Raw genomic sequence first — 25,677 nt, forward strand, 5'->3', positions numbered from 1 at the left:
CATTCCCTTTCAGTACTTTTCAATACATTACTTTTGAGTTTGGTGAGCTGGGGGAACAGCAAGATGAGATATAAATGAGATCAAATAAAACCTCAGCCAACTCTAAACAAATCAGGTGCAATAAATACAAAACAATTGGACTTTAGTACATCTAATTATTTTTCATTGGCTCAGGGCCATATCTGCCAATCAAAATAAGCACAAAGATTCTAGTTTATGCCCTGTGGGTAAAATACACATCTCCCATGAAAGAAACATAATATATTCTAGGGATAGATTTCCTTATCTCCTGTACATGGCATGGACTATAATTATAGAAGCTTGCTGTAACACCTTTTTTCTCCCTTCCCCTCCCACTGCATTTATAGTCGGGGACCCATTGTGTTAGGTGTTGTACACATAGAAAGAAACGATCCTGTATCTTAGGCCTAACATAATATTAATAGTTTAAAGAAACTAAAGCACATGATACTTTTATTTCAGTCACAACAATCTGCCTCCATATTTTTTTCTCATCTTCCTATTCCTGTCCTCTTCATTCACTCCATGTCATTTACCTGGTCACCTCCTGACTCTATACTTTCTATTATTCTATCTTCCTATGTCTAAGTGTCCTCTCTGATCTCATGCACCATGATCTCTTTCTTCTTCAGTGTGTCCTTTTATGTTTAGTTTTCAAACTATGATCTTCAGTCTACCGCTCCAAATCTGTTTCCTGACTTTGCTCCCTCAAATCATTAACTGTAGCATATTAACTTAAAAGAAAAGAGAAAACTTGGTCTGAATTTTAGCTGTCCACCCCAAGTCTAATTCTTGCATTATATATTAAAGGAATAAGCAAATGACATTATTAGTACTGGACAATAGTAACAGAAAATTGGCACTAATGCTATAAACCAGTTTTTAATAAAATTTTATTATATATATAGATTTTCCTGGCATTCTTTCATTAATGTAATTAATTGCTCAACCTGTACCCTGATAATATTACAAAGTTAGTGTCATAACAGATTTAATATCATCCCAGTGTAATCTAGTGTGCCATTATGAGACAAATAAGAAACAGATGTGAAGAATTATTCGATACATGAAGGCTGCGATTTTAAACTGCACTACAGTGGTTTGATGACTCTGTGATTCCATTAGGAATGGTTTACGACAGAGTGTAATATCTGACCAATGGATGTAGATGACCGGCTCTTGGCTTTTTGGGAATAACCCTGTTGAAATAAGAATAAGGGAAAAATCCCATCATGTGTTCATGTTGCAGATTAAATACTATGAAAAGATGTTAATGAAGTTCCTAAATCTATCAGCGAGTAATAATAATAAATGTATAATTGTTAGGTGACCCATAAAGGTGTATTGTTAGTCTGAAGACTTCTGGAAGCATGTTCCACTGGATGCCTAACTTATTACAAGTAGTAGAATTTAGAGTAAACCTCATCCCTTAGAATACAAACAAGTAATAAACAGAGCAAATTATTAAGAAGATCTTGTGCACACACTTAAATAAGAGTAAGAAGGTATAAGAAGGACTCTTACTAGAAATAAGCACTAGGTTATGTGCTTCTGTAAATTGTAGTGTTTAGGCCCAGATTCTGCTCTCAAAGGAGCTAGTCAATAGGAGATTGTAATCATCATACGTGGTCTGATGGCAGAATTTAGTCCTTAAAAGCGTCAACAAAAATGCACCCTTGAATATTTATAAGAATGCTGGACATATATCGAAAATGGAAATTCAATTCAAATAATAAATAAAGGTGAGAAGCTTTGGGCAAGAGAGTATGCAAATTATTTGCCCTTGGAAAAATGCTTGAATGTATAATTTGGAAGCTTCCTGGGCTTTATAATTTGAATGTAAAGCATCATACCGCAGTGAGTCAGCAAATCTCCTATCCATTAATAGCAAGAAGAGCATAGTGGGTTCACAATATGCTCACTCTAAACATTGTTTGATATCTATTATATAATCAAAGACTAAAATTCATGAAAAAGTAGGCCTAGCACCTAGGCTTGCTGTAAACTGAAATTTTGTAAAAGAACAAATATAAATAATTTCAAAGAAAGATTATTGTAACCAGGCTGCCAATAGAATTGCTATGTGAATTATAAAAGTCTTTAGGTTTCATTTCCTATCGAAGCTCCATATACAGTAATTCAAATTAATACTAATGTAAAAGAGGGAAGCCTGAGACACAGAAGGCACAGAGTTTAGTCCTACTTATATTTTCCCACTGACTTCAGCTGAATCAGGACTGGGTCTTTGGCTTCTACACCTGAGTTTGCCACAGATTTTGAGATTATCATTTAGGCCAAACTTTTCAAAACTGGGTTCATACAGCTAGGCACTTAGAGCCAGGTTTTCAAAGCTATTAGGTCTCTAACAATGCAGGTTAGAGTTTAGTAACTCTCATTAATTTTAATGGGCATTACGTGTCTAATCTGCTAGGGTACCTTTGAAAATCCCACTAGGCATCTTACTGCTTCTATAAGTGGCTAAATTGCTTTGAAAATCTGGCTCTTAAACTTTGATAGAATTTGAGCAATTAACTCTCCTGGGCTCCTTTTGAAGACCCTAATCATAATTCATGATGTGATTTTTAGGCTCTGTAGATTTAAATGGGAATCTAAAATCAGGACAATTTACTTAGGGCTGAATTTTAGAGAGCCAATTTTGAAAAGTTTGACTTCAATTTATTGGTGGCTCAGATTCACCTGGTTAGACTCAAAACAACTCCTGGGTTGTTGGAGTCTGAATGATTTAATAGTTTCAAGGGATTTAAGATCTACAGAATAATGGTGCTGTTCTATACAAATGAAAATTATGATTGAATACATGTGATTCAAATGAATTGTTCACAAACAGTTGCCTTTACTAACTTGCTATTCATTATTTATTATGTGTGGTTTGTCATACAAATCACATAGTATGCTTTTGTACTCTGATTGGATGAAAATGCTTTTAAAACTGTTTGTCAAAGTCAATTAACAAATATTATTTTTCACACATAAATATCTTTGATTGAATGGTAATACTGGTGCTCCTTGGAAGAATAGGCACTCCCTGAATCTCTGTGCAACTTAAGTAAATAAAGAAGGACAAAGGCATAATCAAACTGAATAATTGTTTGAAATAAGAATAAATATTTGCTAACATTTGTTTTTGCAATCTTTGACAAGCTTTAGTTGGCAGACTGATCTGAGCGTTTTTCTGATAATAGTTGTAGATTGGTATGTAAACCTCGCTCACTCTACCTGTTCTATAACTGCCTAAATCCTGACTGTATTAAAGTCACGAATAACTACTAATTTTTTTTAAAAAACTATAGAAATCCCCTACAATTTCTTTGTCCCATTTTCTCTGTAGAAGATGATCTAGCAAACGTAGAGTGAAAAAAATGTGCACAACATGAATGTCATGTTAACCTTGATTGATTAGCAAAGACACCAAAAAATCCCATCTCAGTGACATACCAGAGATTAGATACCATCTAGAATATTGAACAGTTCTCAGGGACACTGAGAATTCAAATGCCTTTGAATAGCAACATTCTGCGGTGTCAAGTATAATATATCATCCACATCACTGTCTAGCTCAAACAGGATGACCTCTGGAAACATAAGCGCTATACAATGATTTGTCTGTTTTAGCTCAGCTATTAAGTACACAGCATATGCAAGTAATAGGAAACACTCTCCTAAAACCAATTCATACAATTGAACTATACAATTTAAAAGTCTGAGATCTTTAAGTGATTCCCTCTCCAGCCTTCTTATTTTCCATAATACATTTAGAACAGGAATAATGGATTCCAATTGCTTTAGCAGATTCTACTATTATGTTAAATAAATTATTGGGGATACTTTATTACGTGATTGTGTTAGTTTTCTATGGTTATTTTTAGCAATCAAGACCACTGCTTTCCCCCTTTGTCTTCTGGATTTCCTGTATGTTATTAGATTGTGATGAGGTCAGCCATCAGAGGAAATAACAGCAGTGTTAACTCCTAGACCCAGTGTTTTATGAATTACTGAACATCAGTGATGTAATGGTAATAAATCTTGCCTAGTCTCAGTCTTGTCCCATTGTAAATAACTGGAATTAACAAAGGTGTTGTTATAAGCAAGAGACTTTCTGATGAGAAAGAAAATTGTATTTGAGGGAATGTTTCTAAAATTCGCTTCTACAGGTTGAACCTCTAGTCCAGCACCCTTAAGACCTGACTGGTGCTGAACTGGAGATTTTGCTGAACCCAGGGGGAGGGGGAGGAGTGTCAATATTATCTAGGAGCATTGCCAACACTTCCACTGCTTGCTGGGCTCTTAGAAGACATTTGGGGGTAAATTAGAGCTAAATAACAGCACAGAACACTGAGAGCCAGGACTGGTGGCTATAAGCAAACTTTATGGGAAACTTGGGCACATCCACTGTAAGTGGACATCCAGAGAACTAAAATCATGCTGGACCATGGATGCTACCAGACCAGAGAATGCTGGACTAAAGAGGTTCAACCTGTATGATTAGGGTTCAGTTTAGCAAAAATAAGATTTGGCAGTTATGCTGGAATTTTCAGGACTGATTTGAACCATATTGAATGTATCCTGGGCATGTGTACATTCACACACACTTTCAAATGTTGCTAGTCAAATCCATTGAAGAGCTCTGATTTTCAGAAAGTTCTTAGTACCCTCTAAAATCAGCCCCTCCTACAGTGTGCCTATCTGAGCACTGGGGTCTGAAACATTGATTCCTGGATTTTAACCCTTGTTCTGACACTGATTTCCGGTGAGACCTTGGGCAAGTCTCTTAATCATTTTGAGTCTCAGGCTATAGCTACACTACACTGTTCTTCTGGAAATAGCCACGCAAATGGCAAATTGCAATCTGCTTAGCTTTTTCTGCTTCTTTCTTTTCAGACGAGGCTCTTCCGACATTTGGTCTGTCTACTGGACCAAATGTTGAAAAAAAAAACCTTTCGGAACATCCCTTCTTCCTTGTAAAATGAGGTTTACAGGGATGCCAAAAGAGCACGTCTGCTCCTCTGAAAAAAATTTCAGAAGAGCAAACACATTCCCTGGACACGGCAGAGTTTTTCCAGGTACCTCTGATATCCTGGAAAAATTCTGTAGTGTAGACATAAGCTCAGAGTCATCAGCTGCAAAATGAGAATGACGCTACTTCCTTTAATGGCCATTGAGAAAATCAACTATTTGAAAGGGCTGGCATACAACGTACTAGTGGAAGATTATCACAACTTAAAGTTTGAAGATTTTGGAATGATAGCTTATCTTCAGTTTTCATTCTCTGCAGTGATTTCTCACATGAAACCACCCCATTATATCATGGTCTAGTTTTTCCTTTCTTTATAATGGAAAAATAATGTCCCCAACACATTAATAACTAGTATCGCGGAAGAGAAAAATATCTTTGAAAAGATTAATTCTATTGGGCTCATGGAGACATAAGTAGTGGTAGACATAATTATAACATCTCTCTGTGACAAGCTACAATTACTTCTCACAGTGGAATTTTTAAGAACAATGCAGTTTTCTAGTGCTGATTGGAATTTTTGCAATAATAAATGTAAAGAACAGCTCTTTTTCTCAGTGAAACCAAAATGTTAAGGACACAGAAATAGATGTATTTTAGTATACTTGATTCAATGTGATCAGAAACAAAGTTGACATTAAAAGAGTACTTTTCTATTAAGTTTCTCACTGGCATTTCCCTTATTCTCAGCTTCCCCATAAACAAAAGGTCATTGAGGCTGGAAAAAATATGTAATACACTTTCTCTACATATCTATATACACGCATAGACATAAAGCAATCCACAACATCAGTGAATCAGATCAGTATTGGACTAGAAAATTCTCTTTGCTGATAGGTAAAGATGCCACATTTTAGAAATGGAAACACTCCTATGCATTTCATGAGTTTTAGATCAGGTCCCCACAAGCCCCTGTTTCAGCTAAAAAAAGCATGGTAGCTAAATCCAATTATTTTATTAAAAAGTTCTTCAACACTGAGATAGTTTTCTATTAAGGTCTGTGGGTTTCCAGAGTAACTTGAACTCTTTAATATTTGTATAGATCACAAATTATTTGAACCCTATCAAATTCTATATAACCTAACTTTATTCATTGTGGGGTGTATACACCTTAGCTCAAATGAATTACGCAACTTGAGTTATGCAAATTGCATAGCTTATTTCGAGTTCATTTCAAAATAGCTTTTTTTGTAATTTGGCACTGTGTACATAGCACCAAATTTCAAAATAGACCGCCATTCCGAAATGTTCCTCAATTCTCATGGAAAGAGGTTTACAGGGATGTTGGACTAGCGAGCCCATTATATTTTGAAATAACGGGCTTGTTTCAGAGATGCGGAATAGCTATTTTGGGATAGGGGAAATATCCCAAACAGTGCTGCATTGTAGATGTACCCTATTACAACCTGATTTCAAAGCCCATTAAGTCAATGGAAAGCAGTGGCATAGCCAGAAAGGCCCATGACTTTGGGTGGGTGGGCAAGAATGGGGAGAGGAGTGGTACAGGATGGGTGGAGGGGATAAGCCCTGACTCCACTCCCTGGTAAGAGTGGAGTGGGGTATGTCCCAGTCCCCCTCCCTGGACCTGCTTGCCAGCCAGAGTGCCATGATGGAGCTAGGTGAGCCCCAGTGCTCTCGCTTGGATCCCCAGAAGGAGCACTGGACAGGCTGGTGGGTGGAGTGGGGGGTGAGCCTGGATACAAAGTGGGTGGGCCCGCCCAATCAGGCCCACCCATGGCTACGTCACTGATGGAAAGATTTCCATCAAGTCCGGTGGGCTATGGATAAACCTCTTACCTAGCCCTTTGCCATATTTATATATATAAACATTGGGTCTCTGATGGTGAGGAAGAACAACTGTCTGGATATATAGTCATTTGGAAGGGTAAATTTCAGGTCTTGCAATTTACAAGGCTTTCACTTACTGGCATGCCACTCCTGAATCTGCACCCATGACAAAATGCTCCTGCTTTTTGTCCTCATTACATCTAATGGTAATGAACAGAGAAAAAGAAACAGCATCTGTGTTCCTATTTCACACTTTATCTTTTTAAAATCTCACCTTGAGTGTCTGCAGAGGCCACAAGTTATAATTGTTTAGTTCTAGTTAGCTGTTGAAAGATCTATTTACAATTAAAATACAGGCTGAACCTCCTGAATCCGGGACTCTGGTCCAGCAAAATCCATGGCCTGGAAGGAAGGACCACGTATGTTGCTGGACAAGAGAGCCTTGGAGGTGAGAAGCACGAGTCAGCTGGGAGTCCCACGGGTGCTGGGAAACCCCAGCTGGACTGGCAGAGGTTGGTCATGCAGTGGGTGGGGAGTCCAGCCATGGTGAGTCCCAAGCTAAGGAGCCCCTGCAGCAGCTGAAAGGAATTCCTAGTCCTGGCTGGGAATCCCGGCGACAGTGGGGCTGGGGTGGGCTGGAAGGAATTCCCAGCCGTGAACCACGGTGGCAGCTGAGCCAGTGGCAGATGAGGGCAATCCTCAGCTGGGAACCTCAGTGGAAGCAAGGCCAGTGGCGACTGGAGGGGGATCCCCAGTGGAAGTGGGACCAGCAGTGGCTGGGGGAGTTCTCTAGTGGAAGCAGGAGCAGGGGCGACCGGAGAGGGATACTTGGTGGAAGTAGTGGCTGGGGAGAATCCCCAGTGGAAGTGGGGCAGGTGGCAGCCAGAAGGAATCGCCAGCCCCAGTTTGGAACTGCAGCGGCAGTGGGGCCAGCAGGAAGCCCCGGCCCAGCTGGGAACTGCAGTTGAGAGGGGCCGGCAGCAGCTGGGGAATCCCATTCCAAGAAGGCTGATCCTGGGAGCCCTGGCATGGGGCCAGCAGCAGGGAGGGAAGCCCAGGGATGCCCACAGCCTAGAGAGGAGCCTTGACCTCCCCTGGTCTGGGAAACGCAATGGTTCAGGACTACTGAGGTCCCAAGGGTGCTGGACCAGAGAGATCCAACCTACATATATGACACAGCTACAAATTAACAGTTCCAGGACTTCAAATACTAAGAACCTCAGTCTTCACCTCAAATCCAGCCAAGGGAATTACATAAATGTAACCGAAGGAAGAATTTGGTCTTCTGTTCATGCAAAGAGTATGGGTATCTGAACAGCCTGCTTGCTATTTGTATAGTTCCATCTAAATGCCAGATAAAAAATAGGGGATTGTTCCAAAGTCCTCCTTCTCTTAGCTTTACAAATACCTTATTTGTTAACTATAAACTCACTGTTAGGTACAACAACTAGTTTTCTCCTGTTCAGCTGAGAACAAATTGTGCCATTTGATTTATTTAACCAAGTCTGTTTGGAACATCTGTGAGGTTATCCTGCTAAGGATTCTGTCACCTCAGATGCAAACAGCACGAGGTGACTGTACTGTGAGAGGAACTTTCTCAATTCTGCTGTTATCCTTTCTTTACATTGAAACTTTATTAACCTCCAGTTGGATATGGATAAGAAATCAATAAAGAGTAAGACACAAATGTTGGGAACACATTGTCTAAAAATGTCTTTGCACTAGAAAAGGATTTCTCATTGACAGGAAAGAACTTACTAAGAATTGATGTGTGGAATCAATGAACATTCATCTGCAATGGTGCTGGAACTCACATGTAAGCAAGGGTATGTCTACACTTCCACCCTAGTTCAAACTAGGGTGGTTAATGTAGTCATTCGAAGTTGCAAATGAAGCCCTGGATTTAAATATCCCGGGCTTCATTTGCATCTTGCCGGGAGCCACCATTTTAAAATCCCCGGTAGTTTGGACTCCATGCTCGCGGCGACACACGGCACGGAGTAGGTAGTTTGAATTAGGCTTTCTAATTCGAACTACCGTTACTCCTCGTGGAAAGCCTAATTCGAACTACCTACTCCATGCCACGTGTAGCTGCGGGCACGGAGTCCGAACTACCGGGGATTTAAAAATGGCGGCGCCCGGCAAGATGCAAATGAAGCCCGGGATATTTAAATCCTGGGCTTCATTTGCAACTTTGAATGACTACATTAACCACCCTAGTTCGAACTAGGGTGGCAGTGTAGACATACCCCAAGAGGGTAAAAGGGAGGCAAAGTTAACTGGCCCCATATTGCATATTCAGAGATCCAAGAGATGCACAGTGTGGGAATGAAACACATGTTCCTCTTTTTGTTTTTGTTTTTACTTGCCTGTTTCAAAATTAACATTTACAACTGAAGTCTGAAAAATAAAACCCCATCTGTCTTTTTGACACTAGGTGTGTTTATAGTGGCAGGAAAGTCAAATTGCAGGGATTGATGTGTATATCCTTAGCTAAGCATCTTCTCCAAAGCCCCAAAAAATCAATAGGAGCTGTTCCATTGATTTCTATGTCCATGAATGAGATCTGGAAAGACTGACGAGAGTCAGTAAGACATATTTGTCAAACACGATCTGGTTTGCTGTCTCTTTGAACTCTCCTTTTAACCTAGGTTGATGAATTCATCAACCCTCTTCACAATATTCACCTTCATGTGCACTGGGGGGATATGGTGTCCCTGGTTGGTGGTTCTGGATTTTTGTCTTATCTAAAACATTCAACACCACAGAGCAGATGGTGTCTTGGGAGACGTTAGAGGATACAGTTGAAATCCTCTGACTTCTCCACAAGTAAGGTGGCAGCAGCAGCTTAGTTTTGATTAGTGACCATTTCTTTACCAACCATGATTCTTATGTGTGAAGCAGCATCTCCTGAAATCCATTCAGTATTATGACAGAATATTGATGAGGCAAGAAAGCATGACTACTGAACACTTGCAATTGTTTAGAAACACGGCAAAAGCCAGAAAGCAATGTGCACTTTCACAATGGTACTGAATAGATATTGCTGCTTCCTGCAGAAAATTGCAAAAACATATTAAAAAAACATTTTTAAAAGTATGGATGCAAAAATATCTTCGCACTAACAACAAAGTTCAGGATCTATCAAACTTGTGGATTCTTGTATTGCTTCTGGGGTCAAAAACTTGGACATTTTTTCAAGCAGACTTGGAACAATTAGAGACATTCCATATCCACTTTCAGCACCAACTCAGTGGTTTGACTTTATGCAAAGTGCCATCATTATGCAGACATCCGGCCTTCCTTAAATCACTTGTTAAATTGAAAAGCGGTGTTGCCAACTCTTGACTATGTCTCCAAAATGAATAAAAACAGCCCAGAGCACTGTATTTTCAAACTCCCTAGTGATCTGCAAAAGGGTTACACACCCAGATCAATGTTTCTCCTACTATTTTCATCCATGTGTGGAACAATTTTTTTATGCATGTCTGAGTGTGTACCACCAGTAGAAACAAAAAACTTAGCTGTGGGCTCTCTGCTAATCAGCTGGGTGGCATTTGAATCTCTCCTGAGTGAATGCACAAGTGCATAGCTTACAGGAAACACCGACCCAAGATTCTATCTGGCTCTGCCTCCAGGGCCACTCTGTACATTTGTAGATTTTCAGGATTCAGCCATTACTTGGAACTTCACTACAAAAATGCTGAAGTAGTTCCATTAACCATGGTCACCCAGTGCTGGTGGAGTGGTCCTCAGTAGACAATGTGTAACGATGATGTTTTTGCTTACAGATGGATTGGATTATACTTTCATAGACATTCATTTTTTTAAAAGTTGTACATTTGCATTAAAATGTTTTACCTGATATTATTACAGCAAACCCCCAGACCATTGAAATAGACTACAATAAAAAAATTACTGACTTACACTTTGGGCATTTGACAACTTTGCTCACAGCTAGCTTCACTGTTTCTCCTTGGTAGAGAGTTACAGGCAATCCTGCAAGCACACTATTCCAGCACCGTATATAGGAAATGTTATCCTCATTTATTTTTACAGATCAGGGAAATGAGATTATGTGACTTGGCCGACATCACACAGGAAGCGTGAGGCAGAGCTAAGATTTTTATGCCATATATCCCAAATCCTACGTTTGTGGCTTAACCACAATGCTTCCTTCTCAAATCTCACTGACGTAAATGACAACTCAATCCACTGGACACCTCTGAACATAGACAAATTGTGCCTGCAGGAAGGGGGTGCAGGGAGGGCCACCCAGAGCAACAGGGAGGAATATGAGAAGATACTCTATTTAACAATTACAGTTTTGATGGAGGCACAGGGAGCAGTACACATCCCAAATGCCACCACAATTCACCTATGCTTCTGAAGAGACACCTGACACATGCAGGGCTAAACATGATTTGCAGGGATTACCTTGAGAGATAGAGAGCGAATCAGTTTCCATGTCTATTCAGCTTTTGTTTTTCTTTCTGAGACTACCAACACACATGCCAGTTGCATCCACAAAGTACTGAATGTCCATCAGATGATTAACATTCAGTCACTATTGACCACAGTTGAATTTAAACCAGCAAAATGGAAGCAAAAATCTTCCTTACCAATTTCCTGTCACAGAGAGTGCCTATTGCCATTGTATTTTTTTGAAAAGCAGAAGTTACAAATGGCCATTTGTAGGACTCAAAATGGAGATGGCACATCTGGTCTGTGTCTAGACTGTGTCTGCTTTTGCAGAAAAACTTGCCAGCTGTCTACACTGGCTGCTTGAATTTCTGCAAGAACGCTGACTTCCTACTGTAAGAAATCAGTGCTTCTTGCGGAAATACTATGCTGATCCCGTTCGGGCAAAAGCCCTCTTGCGCAAATCATTTGCGCAAGAGGGCTAGTGTAGACAGCACAGTACTGTTTTGCGCAAAAAAGCCCTGATGGCTAAAATGGCGATTGGGGCTTTTTTGCGCAAAAGCACATCTAGATTGGCACGGACACTTTTCTGCAAAAAGTGCTTTTGCAGAAAAGCATCCATGCCAATCTAGACGCTCTTTTCCACAAATGCTTTGCACGGAAAACTTTTCCGTGCAAAGCATTTGCGGAAAATCATGCCAGTCTCGACGTAGCCCTTGTGACTCAGAGAGAGGGAAGTTTTGAAATTATTGCCATGGGCATTTGTGACTCAGATTTATTTAGTGGAGATTCACAGAACAAGTTGAATTTCACTAGTCCGACACTCTGGGGATCTGAACCAGAAAGTTTGCTGAAATACAAGTGGTCAGCATTGTCCAACAGCATTACCAACACTTCCACTGCTTAGTGGGCTCTTGGATGACATTTAGCCTAGGTCTACACTAGACCAGGCAGGTCGACTTAAGGAACGCCATCCAGCTACGCAAAATAACTGGATTCAGCTTACCTTAAGCTGAGCTGCCGCAGGGTCTACATTGTAGGAGGCCAACTGGAGCACACAGTCCCCCCGGCTTCTCTTACTCCTCACAGAATGAGTACAGGATGCCAGCAGGTGCTGCCTGCAGTGTTAGATTTGGGGGTCTACATTAGACTTACTAAATTGAACACTAGAAGATCAACCTCTGGAGGGTCAATCTTCTCCATAGTGAAGACATGACCTTAGGGGGACATTAGAGCTAAGTAACAGCACAGAACACTGAAAGCTAGGTGGCTGTAAACAAACTGCAGGAAACTTGGCCACACCAAAATCATGCCAAACCACAGATGTTGCTGGATCAGAGAGTTCTGGACTAGAGAGGTTCAACCTGTACTGCACTACACCAGTGTTCCCTCTAAGATTTTCCATCCATGAGCGGAGTGAGTTTTGTCTTGTGCACCAATATTGAGGTCACATGTTCTTGTTCGGATGTGTGCCACCACTGACACCATGACATTAACTCTCAAACATGCATCTACTAGCAGACTCACCGGCATTGCCCAGGTTCATCAGGGCAGGGGACTCTGGTGGTCTGGGGGGTGCAGGACTCAGATCATGGCCATGGAAATGTGGGGGGAGGTGAAGGAGGCTGGGGGAAGAGCGGTGAGAGTGAGGTTTGGGGATCAGGAAGGGCTGAACCTGGGGTTTTCAATCTAGCACAGGTCTTTTCTCCCCCCTGCCTCCCCCGCACCATCCCAACTGCCAGAGGCCTTTTTCCTCTCCCCGCCCGCACATCTGGCACTGTGGCCAAGAGCTGGGAGGGGGGAAAAGTGTTTGGGGCAGCAGTGTGCTGGCAGGCAAGATGTCTACTATCTTAGTGGTACTGCAGCCCCCAGTGGACACTCTTCAGGATAGCTCTCCCCTGCTGGCTCACTATCCCCAGTGGCCCCTCTCATATCACATCCCTCTGAACAGCAGCTGCTCAATTTGCATGTTATGGAAAATAGTCTTTTCCTCAGGATTCTGGTTGTCCCGGCATAACCAAATCCTGACCTTGCTTTAAATTAGGATAAGAGGAAGCTTCATACCAAATTGGTAGCACTGGCTCTTACTGTTTAGGAGGAGTTCTTGAACAAATAAACTCATAGACAGACAGACTGACTCTACGGGTACGGCTAGACTACACACTTCTTTCGAAAGAGATCATCTTGACAGCCACAACTTTTTCAAAAAAACAATCCGCTTTTTCGAAAGAAAGCATCCAGGCAATCTGTTTAGAAAACGCCCTGTTTATGGGCTCCTTAAAAAAAGAGTTCTTTTGAAAAAAGGCATTTTTCCTCGTAAAGTGAGGTTTACCACTGTCGAAAAAACCATCACGTTCTTTCGATTTAATTTTGAAAGAACGCAGCGGCAGTCTAGATGCAGGTGAAGTTTTTTTTTTTTTAAAGGCCACTTTTTTAAAAAAAACCCTGTAGTCTAGCCTGAGAGAGAGAGAGAGAGAGAGAGAGAGAGAGAGAGAGAGATGTAGGTTCTTTCTGAACTAAATTACTTATTTGCCTTCAGAGAGACAAACTTCTCGTGGGCATTTTTGTTTGTATTGTTTGTTCGCAAACATTTTCTCAATAAATATCAACTCTGTTCCTTGACTACTTTACAAAGAAATGTGATCACAGTCTTTGGCAGTTCTCCACACTCTTCTTTCTAGACCCTGATTTAGCAAGGTACTTAGCTGTAGGCTTCTGGGCTTAATCTCTATTATCTATTTATCTAGTGTATCTAGTTACTTAGAGATCAGCCTGGGAACCAAGGGGAAGGCTGATTATCCCACATTTGTTTACTATAGAGTTTTATACTTTCCACTGGAACAATTAGTGGAGGAAAGAGAAGGACATCAGGTCTGGCCCAGAATAGTGATTCCAATTTTCTTTAACCATCTAAGTAGTCCAACTGGGATTAAGTTATATACTTAAACACAGATACTTGCTTAAGTGCTTTGCTGAATCAAGCCCAAAGGACTTAAGCATATGCTTAATGTCAAGTTTATAACTATTACCATTGACATCAAAGTTAAACATATGCTTCAAAGTTCTGCCAGACTGGCACTAAGGGCCTGATTCTGCATCCAATGAACCCAACAGCAGTTTTGCCATTAACTTCAATAGCTCAGGATTAGACTTTATGGAAAGATAGGAAATTTTTAATGGAAACAAACAGGCCATTTACATTTTATTTCTTCTGTCTCATTGCAATTTCAATTTTCATCATGAAAAATGTTTTAACTCTATATACTTCCAGTTATTTGAACATTTCGTAACTGAAATAGTCTCCGGAATGCAACATTCAGAGTCCCACTTCAACAATACTATTTAGCTATTTATGCTTATTTTATAGCTCTTCTAATCTCTATTTTTCTTATCTGATCCTTGATATTTTTAAAAGCCTTCTGCTCATGGTAGAGATTAACCTTTACATCTCACCTTTATAGCCCTCCTTGACACACTGGCTCATGTTACGACATTTCTGTTTAGAGTTACACAGAATGAATTTTGATTACAATTTCTTCAGCTCTTCCTGTCTTTGAATTCCAGGACAAAATTTTCAGTCTTTGGAGTAAAATCCTCAAAAGTGTCTAACAGGAGCTTAAAATCCCATTTTCAAAGCAACTTAACATTTTCAGTCTAAGGGCTTGTCTACACAGTTGCACCAGTAAAAAGTGGGAATTAAAACTAATTTAGTTAAATCTATGTAAATTCCTGCATGAACATTCTAGTTCTGATGTGAGAGTGACTTAATTCATGTTACTTTAAGGCAACTGAGGACAGATTTAAACTAATCCCAAAAAAGCCACTCTTAACCTCCCCCCCCCAAAGTTGTGTCCAAACAAGAGTTTGCATCCACTTTCATTAGTCATCTTCCAGTCTGTTTGCTGACAAAGGGTACATCTACACTTGCCCCCTACTTCGAAGTAGGGAGGCAAATGAAGACGACTGAAGTTGCAAATCAAGCACGGGATTTAAATATCCCATGCTTGATTAGCATACTCGCATCCGGTCGCCATGTTGGAAATTGACTAGCCCGAATTAACTCGCCGCGTGTAGACGCGGTACTCCTAAGGAAAACCCCGTACTTCGAATTAACTGTACTCCTCATTGCAGGTCAAGGGGGAAAATCATGACTGTAGAGGCACTTATTTACTACATTTGACACATGGTTTGTATTGTAGGTACAATCATATTCTTTATGAAACCAGTTGCAAGCTTGTAAATATACATTAGCTATAGAGAATAATTTCTGTGTAAACAAACAGTAAAATATTTGCAGGTTTCATTGTTAGTCCATGTGTCACACATGAGGTTTAGGTGGAAGTATAAAAAGACATGATTATAGATTTACTGCTTTGAAAAAATAATCAATGCCATTTATCATTAGCATGTAACATTTACTGGTTTTCTTTTAAAAAGCCCAAACCCAAACAAATATTTCATACTTCCAAGCAAAAGAACCTAGTGGAAGGGAAAGTCCACTAGATCTCTGCAAGATTCATTGCAGATTATTCCCTTCCAATTCTCTGCTCCAAAGTGGTTTCTAGTTCTAATATTATGCTGGGGCTGCGGTGCTGATTCTTCATTGTATCCAAGAAAAAGCAGACACTTCACAAATTGGAGAGTGATTCCCTCCCTTGAGAGCCTTGGTGCTATTGGCTCTCCTATGCCCACATCACATAGCATTATCTCCAAGGCAGTTTGCAGGTGCAAGAAGTTGAATTTGTTTTAGAGAGGCTGCTTCTCTGGCTCCATCAGTTTATACCCTGATGCACTCATGGTCAATCTTTGGAGCCCCAGGCTGCTTGCATTTCTGAAAAAAAAAAGGTCGTCTTTGCACCTCCAAAGTGCATTCAAAAGAACTATGCCTCCAACTCATGTATGTCAGGGCCAGTGCTCCCTCTAAGACTTTCCAACCATGATTGGAGTGGGTTTTGGCTTGTGCATCAATATTGAGGTCATGTGCGCTGGTTTGGATGTGTGCCACCATGGTACCATATGTATTTACACACACATTCCCGGCCGCCAGAGCAGATCCCCTCCCCCACATGCCCTGTGGCATGTCCTGTTCCCGGCTGCTGGAACAGATACTCTACCTCCTGTAGCAAGTCGCATTCCTGGCCCCAGCTGCTAGAACAGGCCTCAGCCCTCCTGCCACGTGGCAGTCCTGGCCACTGAAGCAAGCCTCCCCCTCCCCACTCACCACACGAATGCAACAGGTCGCATCCCCCCACCCCAGTAGCTCCCTCACCATACCATCTCAACCAGTTCCACCAGTGGAGCAGCCTCCTGCCACGTGAGTTCGGCTGAGTGGCTTTCCAGAGGAGGTGGGAGAGGGAAGAATATTTTGTGTGCAGCTGCGCAGGCGCTCACCTTAGCAGGAACATTGGTCAGGGCTCCCCAAATCTTGAATTTCACCTTTTATGCAGCCAACCCATTCCTAGTGATGCTGTGGGCAAGGCTTTCTGCAGTGTGGGGGAAAGAGTAGGTATTGTGTTTCAATTTGTCAAAGGCAATGATCCAGCAGAAGGATTTAAAGCAGAACATTACTTTTCAATGTGTGAATGGTTCCATTGACCAGATCAGGTCCTGCGTCACATTGGCAATGTTGATCTGAACTTTAGGTGTTATGATGATTTATTAAAAGAATCCAAATTTTTAAAAATCATGATTGTTAAAAAATACAGAAAGCAGTGAAATATAGAGTGTGTTTTTGTTGTTGGTTTCTCTACTGCTCACATAACACACTGTAAAGTAAAAAGGCAATGTGTGAAATCAGTTCTCAAGCCAGCATAGAAAAGGAAAACTCTATTTCTCTCACAGCTTTAATGCTTTGCCAGAAGTGCTGCACATGTTATCTTACCATTTAAAGAGCTGGAGAGTAATGTTTATGCTCAGTTCAACTGTTTGTTCAACCTTTCCTGCTGTGGTTTATATTAAGTGCAGAAGAAGGCACCAAGGTACTAGACCCTGTGAGAGTCCTCCTGATGAGTCAGATAGAGTTGCTAGCAAAACCTTGTCACTCATTACCAATCCTTTAACTCCATGTGGCATATAGGTGTGAAAAAAGGATTGAATGAATGTTAAGACTTATCTGTGTTATTTGAGGTTTTCATTAGACTAGCACATGGATATGAACTATGATAACTTTCCTACTTTGAGGCTCTTAAGCTCCTTTCTCATGGTTCTCTTAAAACCTACAGTATAAATGTTCAAAAACTTCAGAGGGGTAGCCGAGTTAGTCTGTAATAGGAAAAACTTAAAAAACAACAAATAGTCTAATAGCATCTTAAAGACTAACAAAACATGTAGATGATATCATGAGCTTTCGTGGAAAAAACCCACTTCGTCAGATGACGGGAGTATAATAAGTCCAGATCCAAGAAAAAATAAGGGAAGGAAGGGAGTGGGGAGAGAAGGAAAAAGGGGAGGGGAAGAAGAAAGAGAGAGTGAATAGATAGTTCAAATAGTTACCAGAGGCTGTTAAGAACCACTAGCACATCCATTGGTTGGTTGGTTGTCTAAGTCATTGAAAAGTGGAAGATAGTGTGCAAGCCATCTTATACCCAGTTCAGACCATTAGCATAATAATTAAACTTGTGAATGAAGTTAAGTTCCAGTCTCTTCTCTGTGTATTTGGCTTGTGGAATTGGTATAAATGTTATTTCACATATAAAAGCAACATGAAGGAGTATATCTTAGGCTTACTGCCACCTACTCATCTATTGTATTTATATGCCAGCTATTCTGTGCAGAAAATAGATTACTACAGTCTTGATATTTATTTCGTTAATTAATTACACTCTGAAGGCATGTTTCAAGTTGCATTGTTAAAAGATTCCTCCAAGGTAACCATTTAGTGGCTAGGTAACCTTTAATTACTTTACCAAAGTGATACATATCTAAGACACACATCATATTATTTTAGCCTGAGATTATCTCAGTGCTTTAGCCTGAAAGGTAGTTATTAGCACCTGCATGATACATTTATTATGGGCATATTTAATTAATGGAGTGTGTTCTGTTCTTGTCTGATTATGTACTTGGAGATATTCAATCTCTCTCCAGAAACCAGTCCATGCTGTAATTGAATGGTATCCATAACTTTCATATGTAATGCTGTATTCATTGAGTAAAATACATGCAACTACATGAAGATGTGGTATGTGACAGCAGATTCATCCTTTGTAAGGTGTGGCCCCCCCAAAAGAGAAAGAAATCATTAGGGATGAACAATGGGTACAATTGTGGGATGCTAATTAAAAAAAAATAAGGCTGTAAACACTTACTAGATCTGATTTTTAGATCAGTACAGGCAGTCCTCGACTGATGCGGATCCGCACTTACGAACGGGGCTTTTCTCGCCCCGGAGCTTGCGGGCGGCGGGACCGCCCAGAGCGCAGTGGTCCCACCACCGCGTCCTCTGGGGTGAGAAAAGCTGCTCCGGGTCTCCCTGGTGTGCTGGGGGGGACTCCCCAGCACAGCAGGGAGACCTGAGCAAAGCCGCACAGGCGGCGGGACCCCGCTGCCCGTGCGGCTTTGCTCCTTTACCCCGGAGCAAACCTGCACAGGTGGCGGGGTCCCCTGCCTCTGCGGCTTTGCTCCTGTCTCCCTGCTGTGCTGGGGGGGACTCCCTCAGCACAGCAGGGAGACAGGAGCAAAGCCGCAGTGGCGGCGGGACCTCTGCAACTCCGCGGCTTTGCTCGGGTCTCCCTGGTCTGCTGGGGGGGGAGGGGGCGCAGCTAGTCCGCCCCCCTCCCCAGCAGACCAGGCTTTTGTTGCGGGATGCCTGGGGTAGAGCAGCTGGGGTGCTGCCGGGTTGGTCCTGCGGGGACCTACCCGGCAGTGCCCCAGCTGTTCTGTCCCAGGAGTCCAGATTCAGCCGCTGTTGAAACTGATCAGCGGCTGATTCCAGGAAGCCAGAGGCAGAGCAACTCTGCCTAGGGCCTCCTGTAGTCAGCCGCTGATCAGTTTCAGCAGCGGCTGAATCTGGAGCCAGTTCCGACTTACATACAAATTCAACTTAAGAACAAACCTATAGTCCCTATCTTGTACGTAAACGGGGGACTGCCTGTATAGGTGAAAGGAAGATAATGCCTTCTATAACATAGCCCAAAAAGGTGTCTACAGACTAAGATAAATGAAATATTGCAGCAACCCATTTTCAACTCTAATCTGTTTTAGTTCATGACATACTCTCTCAGACTGTGTGATTTTTTTTACCTCTTCTTCAATAAATTAACCAGAAGCAACTGGATCCTTTCCCAGTAATTCTCTCTCATTCTTTTCACCAGCCCCCCAAAAGTAAAACAAACAAAAACACCATCAAATCTTCCCCATCTCAAATAAACATATATAATCAAAGTATGGAAAGTGCTCTGACACATAATACAGAAGCAGCGACAGTGAGAATGAAAACAGAAATGGACACATCTGAACGTCTCTGTCTTTTGCATTTCTAGTATAGAACTTTAGAAATCATGGAAATGTCCAGGTGCTTGATAGTCAATATAATCAGCTGAGAGGGTGACAGACCAGGGCCAAATGTGTGTTTTTGTGCTTAGGAGGTGAGTGAAAAGTTGTCCCTTAACCAGACTTATTGCAAATGAAGTGCTACAAAGAAAAAAGCAACTTTGAAGCAGTTGATAGATCAGAGAAAGTGAATGAAACAACGTGCCATGGATTTCATGGGGGTCCAGGATTTCAGCCACAGATTCCAAGTCCCAAAGATACCGTTTTAGACTGACCCCTGCCTAATATATATCCTATAATTTTACACAGTAAAATTCCTACCTCAGCCCCATAACTTCTCACTGGGTTAGAGCATAAACCAGATAGAGATTGATGGACAGGCAGACCTGTGTAATACCAGATGGTATATAGGACTAAAATGTTCTGCTCCTCTTCAACACTAAAGTTAATTTCTCTTACCCGTTTTGCAATACATTAAATAAACTCCTCATAGTAAACCAATATATAAACCTAGTTGTACTGGAGCATAATTATTTATGCTTTCTGACTGCACCACTAATTGCTTGGCACGCCACTATAAAAAAATAAACCAAAAAAAGAGAAAAGAAATTCAATCCAAATCAAACTAAACAACTGATCCTTCCCCTCCAATGTCTGCCACTTCTGTACTGCACTCTTTAAATTGGATTACTTTATTGCTGATGGGCATTGCAACAGTGATCAAATATGCAGTATTACCTGGGCTCTTATGTTCACAGGAAAGTATTGTTTAAAGAAGGATGATGGAATTTAGCTTCCTGTCAGACTCCCTTAGTCTTGAAATACCTGATTGTTAATCTAGCTGTGTCATCTTATGCCAGATAAAACCCTGATACAGAGAGATGAAAGGTTCAATGTTGATGAAAAGCTTGTTCCTTTATCCTCTATGAGGTATTTAACAATGTTAAATTTCAGACTATATCAGTCCTTGCTATTACAGCTTCCTTCTGTTAGCAGCCATCTTCTCTTGATGTGTACATGTTGCATGTATTGCTCCAAATTTATCTGGAGTTTCATGCATCTAGATCTTTTCTTCTCCTCATTCTTCTTGCCAAAAAGAGGTAGAAGGGTGCAAGCTATTAATCATAGCATCACAAATTACTGCTCTCTGCTTTTCAAACCATATTACAAATTAATAGTAGCCTGGTAGGGAGCAGAACATTCTACTTAATCTCTTAGGTAACATGTTGAGTTAGTGACAATATGGCTGTGTCTACATTGGCACCCCTTTCTGAAAAAGGGATGCTAATGTAGACTTCGGAATTGCAAATTCCGTGGGGGATTAAATATCCCCCGCGGCATTTGCATTTACATGGCTGCCGCTTTTTTCCGGCTTGGAGATAAACCGGAGAAAAGCACCAGTCTAGACGTAATTCTCCAGAAAATAAGCCCTTTTCCAGAGGATTTCTTATTCCTACTTTTAAGTCCAAGCAGTGAAAGGAGACCACAATTAATTATTGTACAACTTGCCAGTTGGTGGAAATACCTGTGGAATTTATCCCTGCTCACAGTAGTAACACCAGAAAACATCTCACAAAACTGGGTGACTGGACAACAAAACGGAAGATGAAATGCAGTGTTGATAAATATAATAATGCACAATGGACAACATAATCCAACCTATATATATAAAATAATGGGGTCTAAATTAGAGTTTACCATTCAAGAAAGAGATCTTGGAGTCATCATGGATAGTTCTCTGAAAACACCCACTGAACATGCAATGTCAATCAGAAACGCTAACTATATTAGGAACAATTTGGAAAAGGATAGATAATAGGATAGAAAATTATGCTCCAATGTAAACCTTTTGTATACCTACACATTTAATACTGTTCGCAAATGTGGTAGACCTCTAAAAAAAGGACATATTATAATTGACAAAACAGAGAGAAAAGAGCATAAAAATTATTAGTGGTATGGAGCACTTTCTGTGGGAAGCAAGATTAAAAAGACCAGGATTTTTCAGCTTGGAAAAGAGACAAATACTGGCGAATATGCTGGAGATCTGTAAAATGTTAGATAGATTCATTAGCCAGGATGGATAGGAATGGTGTCCCTCTGTTTTTCTGGAAATAAGTGACAAGAGAGGGATCATGTGAGGATTATCTGTTGTGTTCTCTCCCTCTGGGGCATCTGGTATTGGCCACTGTCGGCAGACAGGATTCTAGGCTAGATAGACCTTTGGTCTGACCCAGTATGGCCATTCTTATGTTGATTACTTTGGAGAAAGTGAATAAGGTTATTTACTCCTTCATGTAACACAAGAACTAGGAGTCACCCAATTAAATTAACAGGCAACAGGTTTAAAAACAAACAAAAATAAGTTCTTCACATAAGACAAGAGTTCGCTTGTGGAACTCATTGTCAGGAGATGTTGTGAAGGCCAAAACTATAACATGTTTCAAAAAAGAACTAGATATGTTCTTGGAGGATAGGTCCACTGAAGGCTATTAGCCAGAAAAGTCAGGAACAAAACCCTATGCTTTAATTGTCCATAAACTCTGTTTGCCAGAAGCTGAGAGTGGACAACAGAGAATCAATCTCTTGGTAATCATTCTGTTCATTCCTCTTAAGAACCTGGAATGTTGGCCACTGTCAGAAGACAGGACACTGAGCTAGATAGACCAGTGTACAATAAAGATTCCTAATAAAAGAGTCATCTGAGCAGAACTTATGATAGAGTTAGTGGCGACATGGAAAAGAGACATCCAAACTGCTGATAAAGGAATCAAGCTATTGGCAGAATGGAGACATGTGTATTGGCCTAAATATGTGAGAACCTGATCATTTTTTGAGCCATCTGGATGATTTCTAAGACTATAAGTGTTCTGCTCTGTCCTCATTCCCATATTTCAGAGGAATGGAAGTCAATCAGCTTCTACAACAGACATGGATATTTGATATATTTTGTGCATGTTCATGTGAATGCAAACTTTATGATCTATACAAGTGGGGCCAACAGGTTCTGCAAGCCCCTGGGCAAGATCCGGGGCCTGGCTCCCTGATCCCAGAAGGGACAGGGCTTTTGGCATAAAGGGCAGGGCTGAGTATGGTGAGCCCTCCCCCAGCCTTCAAAGCTTCATGGAGTGAGGCACATGGCACTCCATCAGCAATTTAATGGGCCAGGTGCTCTGGCCACTGCCACAGTAGTAGCAGTGATGGCTGTGAGCTCCAAGCTCCTTTGATTTGCTGGGCCCTGGGGCAACTGCCCCCACAGACAGGCCTGGGTCCATATTGGGTATGGGCAAAGAGGCTAACCAGGATGATGTGGCTGAAAATCAGGGAATAGGCAACAAGAACCCTGAAATGATGCATCAACTTCCACAGGGCTTTATCCAAAGTCCACTGAAGTTAGTGGGAAGATTGCTGCTGACTTGACTATTTGTCAGGTCATGTCCTTCCTCCTGAAATCCAATAGAAGCCCCCTTAATGTTTGCAGCTTTCTAATTGTATATGGTTATGACTTTAATGTAGAACATCAGCCACAGCTGAAAGCCTGCTGTCTCATTCCCCGGAATGTTTAAAGCATACTTGACAAGATGTTTGTACTGGGCTAACAAACACAATACAGGCGCTTCCCTCAGCTGCAAAAAATGACATTTACAATTTGATTCTTCTTTCTGAGGTCATTTCTAGTCAAACAGGTTTTGTGACATGGATTCTGATTCTGAATAATGCAGTCTTGATTTCGATCTACCCAATTATGTACTATGTAGCTTTCCATTACTATTTTTTTCTGTACACTATAGTCCTAAATCATGTATTACATTATTACATCTATTTTAAAGTCATTTCCTCAGTTAAGTCAGGGAATGTTCTGTAGTCCAGTATCCACCCTTATTAAATCTGTTTTTCAACAGATGGCAGTTGCTTGTATTATTTTTTCCATGCTCATCTGCAGATTAAAGGGCTCAGTTATTCTTATCCATTGTAACTGGAGGTGTGTGGAAGAAACTTTTCATATGCTGCATGAGTATGAAGTTGGGTTAATGTTTTCAATTACTTTCCCTAATAAGACAAGATGTGATGAATTTTCTGGCTACTAGAAACATTCTAGTCTCTGAACGAACAGAGATAAATCTCTCCCAACTTGAGCACAGGGCAGCAGTCTTAGTATGTGAGCCAACTCTTTTAAAGCTGTAATCTTTATAGGTCTGCCCCTGAAAGTCAATGGGAGTTGAAGGCTTTTGGAACTTGGCAGGATTGGGTCCTACCTTTGAAATGAATCAAGAAGTGAGTTATGTTGCACCATATTAAGTCAGATTATGTTTGTCTCATGTGATGAGGTCACCATGTTGACAGTGTGTCTATTCATATCCGGGAAGTAAATAATTCTCCTAAACATCCTTTTACTGACAGGAAAAGTCATTATCATCCAAATGCAAACAGTGGGAGTATTCCCAGCACGACTAAGAAAGGATCATTAGAATTCATGCTCCTAAAAGCTATGGCAAAACTATCTGACTCATCAGACACGAGGTGCTAGAAATTCATGCTGTATCTCTGACAGTACGAGAGAGAGAGAGAGAGAGAGAGAGAGAGAGAGAGAGAGAGGGGGCCTTCTTTCATTTAGCCTCGTGTGAATCAAAGAAAACTCCATTGAAGGCAGTTGCAACAATGTAAAATCAGTATAACAGAAGAATTCGGCCCAGAGTCTAAGAACTGCCTAAAGCTTGAGTACTGTTACCATTGTGGCACATCTATTATCTATGAGATCCCTCAGAATAATTTTGAAGCATTAACTCAAATAAATATGGCATTCCCTGAAATCTAAGTGAAAATTCTGTACTATGTGTGCGATCCTCTCTATGAATTTGCTTTTGTGGCAGTTTCTCTCTCTCTCTCTCTTTCACCCTCCAGCACCATCAACAAAAGTTTTCCCACAGTTCTGAGGCTCAGTTCTTTGAACCTAATGACTGGCTTTAGTTTCTCATTCATGGAAGTCATTCAGCTGTGGCATACTGTATACAGTTCTTAGCTGTAATCTACAAGCATTTCTCAGTGACAGACGGCTGAAAGTAATGTACATTTAAAGAATAATGGTGTTCCCACTTATGGTCATGAAAGAGTGTTAGCACATAGATTCTACTCATTAGAAGGTGATGGATTCAAATTTGACGCTGTCCTTCAGCTAGAATCTTACCACACTAAAAAAAGCCACGCCTTTATGATTTGTTCCTGTTTGTGGGTGTGTGACATTTTTAGAAGAAAATATTCAGGATATCTGCCCACAAACAAAATAAAGTTTTATATTTTTGAATATATCTGATCAGCCTTTAAGGAGAGAGACTGAGTCCATAATGCCACCCATAATTTTTCCCAAAGCACATTCCCATCTTAATGGAGTTTTCAGTTAAAATAAAAAATGCTTAGAACATTATGTTGCAGAGCTATTTTAGTTAAATCATTCCTTACAAATATATCTATGTATGAGATAATTCCATGGTTTAGCCTTCTTATTCAAGAGTAAGCTTCAGAGAAGGAGTGTAGTGATTTGGATAAGTTTATCGGGTACCAAATAAAAGAGGTCTCTTGAATAGCTGAATTGATTAGTTTAGAAATATAAGAGGGATTCATTAGGGGCTTCTACAGTTCAAATAGCCCCTGCTGTTGTAAGCTAAAAGGGCCTGCTCCGCTCATCATCATGTGTTAGATCTTCTTATACTATTATTTGCTAAGCAACTACTCTTGTTGCTTCCAATTCCATTAGATCAGTGTAAGTTGCTTGACTAGAGAATAAAGACAAAAAAATAAAACACAAACTCCCTGTTTTGACTTCTGACAGTTCAAAACTTGATTTCGTTTCCTGCATGTAAATGTGCAAATTGTGAATTTCAAAGCCAAGCTCAGACATAATTACCAACTTACATTTCTGTCACTTC

General features: G+C 40.8%; 1 protein-coding gene across 5 annotated transcripts in view; it reads right to left on the reverse strand.

Moving 5' to 3' along the window:
- SEMA3A (semaphorin 3A) overlaps nt 1-25,677 on the reverse strand; it is a 435,303-nt gene that overhangs the window by 92,771 nt on the left and 316,855 nt on the right. The window lies entirely within an intron of this gene.

The sequence above is a fragment of the Pelodiscus sinensis genome, chromosome 1, assembly GCF_052426305.1.
Source record: "Pelodiscus sinensis isolate ZL-2025 chromosome 1, ASM5242630v1, whole genome shotgun sequence".
Lineage (NCBI taxonomy): Eukaryota > Metazoa > Chordata > Testudines > Trionychidae > Pelodiscus > Pelodiscus sinensis.